This window comes from Lycorma delicatula, chromosome 7 (assembly GCF_047948215.1).
Source record: "Lycorma delicatula isolate Av1 chromosome 7, ASM4794821v1, whole genome shotgun sequence".
Classification (NCBI taxonomy): domain Eukaryota; kingdom Metazoa; phylum Arthropoda; class Insecta; order Hemiptera; family Fulgoridae; genus Lycorma; species Lycorma delicatula.
The window spans coordinates 37,196,466-37,200,087 of NC_134461.1; the positions used below are offsets into that span (position 1 = coordinate 37,196,466).

Below are 3,622 nucleotides of genomic sequence, written 5' to 3' on the forward strand. Positions count from 1 at the left end.
CTCATACACCATTTTTTGACTGATTATCATGCTCTCCTTCTTCTAGCGTAACTCTAAAGCCATGATACTAGGAAAGTAAAAAGTGGTATAATATTGAACCGTATCCTATTGTTGCCTTTAAAAATTCGTAAATATTTTGAAAATTCCTATTCATAAAACTATTAATTATTGCGCTGTTTAAAATATTTACACTATTTTTCTTTAAATTAAAGCCTTTCATAATAGTTAATAAACAACTATTAATATACTAATTAAATAAAAGTTATAGTTTATTCTTTATTTATTATCCATAGAAAAAGTTATGTTTCAGTATAAAATATAAATTATTGCTTTAAAAACTATATAAAATAGTAAATATACATCCTTTAAAGTTTTTGCAATGTAAAAAGAAATTAAAATCACGTTACCGGAAAACTGAAGATTCTTCATCCAGAAAATAAATCTTCTAATACATAACATAGTTTTAGGAATAAGTTACACAGAATATGCGGCAATAAATTATTATGAAAAGAAATAAAAATAAAATGATGCTGAAGAATGTTTTACATAAAGGAAAATTCAGAAACTAAATATATATTTTAGTTATTAAACAAACTTCAACGGAATTATTAAAGGAATTTATAAAACTAAATAAATAGATACACTAAAAAGCACTAAAATAGAGGAAAAAAATATTAAAAAGAAATATATCAATAAAACAAAATCTCATGGTTATGCTCAGTTTTACTACTTCTCAGCCTTTTGGCTAAGATCAAAGTGGTATCTGTTCTTATCAGGTTAATAGGCCTGTAATACCCAAGTCAAAATATTGGACTGATTTTTGTAAAATCTTGTGTAAATGCCATACAAAAAAAAAAAAAATCGGAACGTGTACAATACCTGAAAAACTCATAAGAGATATGGATTAAGAAATAATATTGTTACTGATTTGGAAAATAGCATAGAAGAAACAATACTTGTTACCTTCACGCCACGGTTAACTAACCCGTTTGTAATAAACCTTCTACGAGTCAGTTTTGTATTATTTTCTCCTACATGAAAGCTCTTTCACTTGAAAATAGGCCTTACACAATTTATTGACTAGAATTTTTGTTATTTAAATGTGTTTAAAATTACGTTCCATTTTGTGTTTTAAACGTAAGAGGTCTTTATATCCTTTTTGTATGTATCTGTGTTTGCGCGCGCGCGCGCGCATTCTATTTAAATATTTGTTTGGTTATGCTTATTTTTGTGTTTTATTTAAATGTAAGGGTCACTCTTATATCTGATGACCCTGTTTGTAATTTTATTCTAATTTTAAACATGTTACAAGAGCTAATGACCTTACAAGTCGATACCCATAGAATTTCAGAAAAAAATATTCTGAAGAGAAATAAATAAAAATAAAGGCTTAAATATGATCTGGTAATTAAAAGTTCAAGAGGAAAGCAACAGATTTTAATATATATACATTTTTATACATTTTTTTTTTAATATTCTATAGATAAATAAAAATTTTTATATCGTAATTTTTAAAATTCTTTGATACATTACTTTGATGTTTTTAATGGATTGATTCGGTTTTAATAAAAAAGAAAGCGAAAAAACTTTACATTAAAAAAAATAAACATTAAATTAAACTTCCAACAATTTTCATGCACTTATATTGAAGTCATTTAACTAGTAAACTGAAAACAGATATAACATGTTACAAAATAATTATTTAAAAATACAATATTATAAATTAAAATTTACTATAACGGAATTGTTAAAAATATTTTAATATTTATTTTTTTCATCAGGTTTTCTTCCATTTTTTCCTACGATTGTATTATTTTAACGATTTTAGTCGACGTGAAATTAATTATAGACCAACGGTAAAGTCATCGTCAAGAATAACAAGCATATCATGCTAGGTTATCTAGGAAAAAAGAATTGAAATGATTTTCCGTTATTTATTTACCGATTAGATTATATAATAGACCATCAACGTGCCAAAATTATTAAAATAACCCGCTATAAACTTAACATTCTCTGATACAAAGGATACTTTTACTGTTCATCAACGCTCTCAGAGAAAACATCTCTGACTGACCTCATTATATTTCTTACACTTTAGATGCTATAAATATGACCCAAGGATAAGAAAGATACTGGTAATGTAAATAACATATTAAAATACACTTTTAGGGAGGTACACTTTAATGTTTACTTAAAAGAATAATGCTGTTTAATAAACATCATTATACATAAAAATAAATAACTATTGTTAACGTTTTTTTTTAATGTAAATATATATTTAAATGTTGATAATTATGAAAACAAGGATTATTAAATTTGTGAGTCATTTAAAAAGAGAATATCAGTACATCAATATAAATAAAACTGATAGAACAGATAGTATATCATCTATCTATAAAACTGTACTATATATTTCCTGTAAAATTATATATTATCTATCTGAAGGAAAACTGCACTGTACTAAAAAGGAAAATTGAAAATAAATCCTAATGCAGGTTAACAAAAACAACAAAAAAAAATTACGAGACAAATTGACGGGTAAAAAAATAGGGAAATAAGACAAAGGAAAATGAACTAGAAGATGTAATAATAAATTTTATTGAAAATAAAAAAAAAATATGACTGACACTGATGTAGATCTAACAACTTAACGAATAAGTTTAATTTCGTTCGCAAATTGAAAAATAACTTGAAGTCTACACTTTTTTTTTTTAGATATAAGATTGGAAGTAGCCAGTTCTTCTTAATAGTATATATATATATATATATATAACTTGAAAATGACGAATATACCGACCTTCTCCCTTTATTAGATGAGCGTTTAATTGCAGCTGAAATGAAGAAGTAGGAAAAGTAAGAAACGAAAAAAAGGAACACTAGTAGAAGAACATATAAGAAGGGATGATGATGATGATGAACAAGAAAATAAATGAACAGAAGAAATGCAACTGAAAAATACGAAGATTACGACCAGTTTTTTTCTTAGTTCTATTCTGCACAAGCTGCGGACAGTTAATTTGTTTTTAAAATTGTATGTAATTTCTTCTGTTGATTAAAATAATCTTTACTTACTTTTAAAGGGATAAGAATATTTTTTGTTTAAATAATACAAACAATTTCCTATTACACTGAATACATATTGTAAAAATATATTAAAACTTATCAATATTAAATTATCTTCTTTCTTTTAATTTGTAGAGTATTATTTTAAAGAAACCATGAAAATTACGAATTAAAAGTCAACAATAAATGCAATTAGTGTATGTTTAAAAAAATAAACTAATTTATTTCTCAAAGATTAAGGAATACACACTGCTATATTGAATAAGGAAAATTTTTTTCTTTAAATATTTATATTAATCTTCCTTGAAAATACCAGAGGTTACAATCGACAAAAAAAAAAAAAAAAAAAAAAAATATATATATATATAAATACATATATTAGCATCCCCCATCACGGCTTCGCCTGTGTTACAGAATATCAAAAATTGAAATAGTATTTAGTAATTATGTGCTTGCTCTTCCTCTCAGAGTTATTGTTATTTACAACTTACAGGATGAAATAAAATGTTAGTTAAAAGATTTGTTCCAGAAAGAATACTTTTAATGAAACCAGAAGATT

At 24.8% G+C, this 3,622-nt stretch overlaps 1 pseudogene; it reads left to right on the plus strand.

Moving 5' to 3' along the window:
- The first annotated feature begins 725 nt into the window (after positions 1–725).
- LOC142328492 (U2 spliceosomal RNA) lies at positions 726–834 on the plus strand (annotated as a pseudogene).
- Positions 835–3,622: the final 2,788 nt, after the last annotated feature.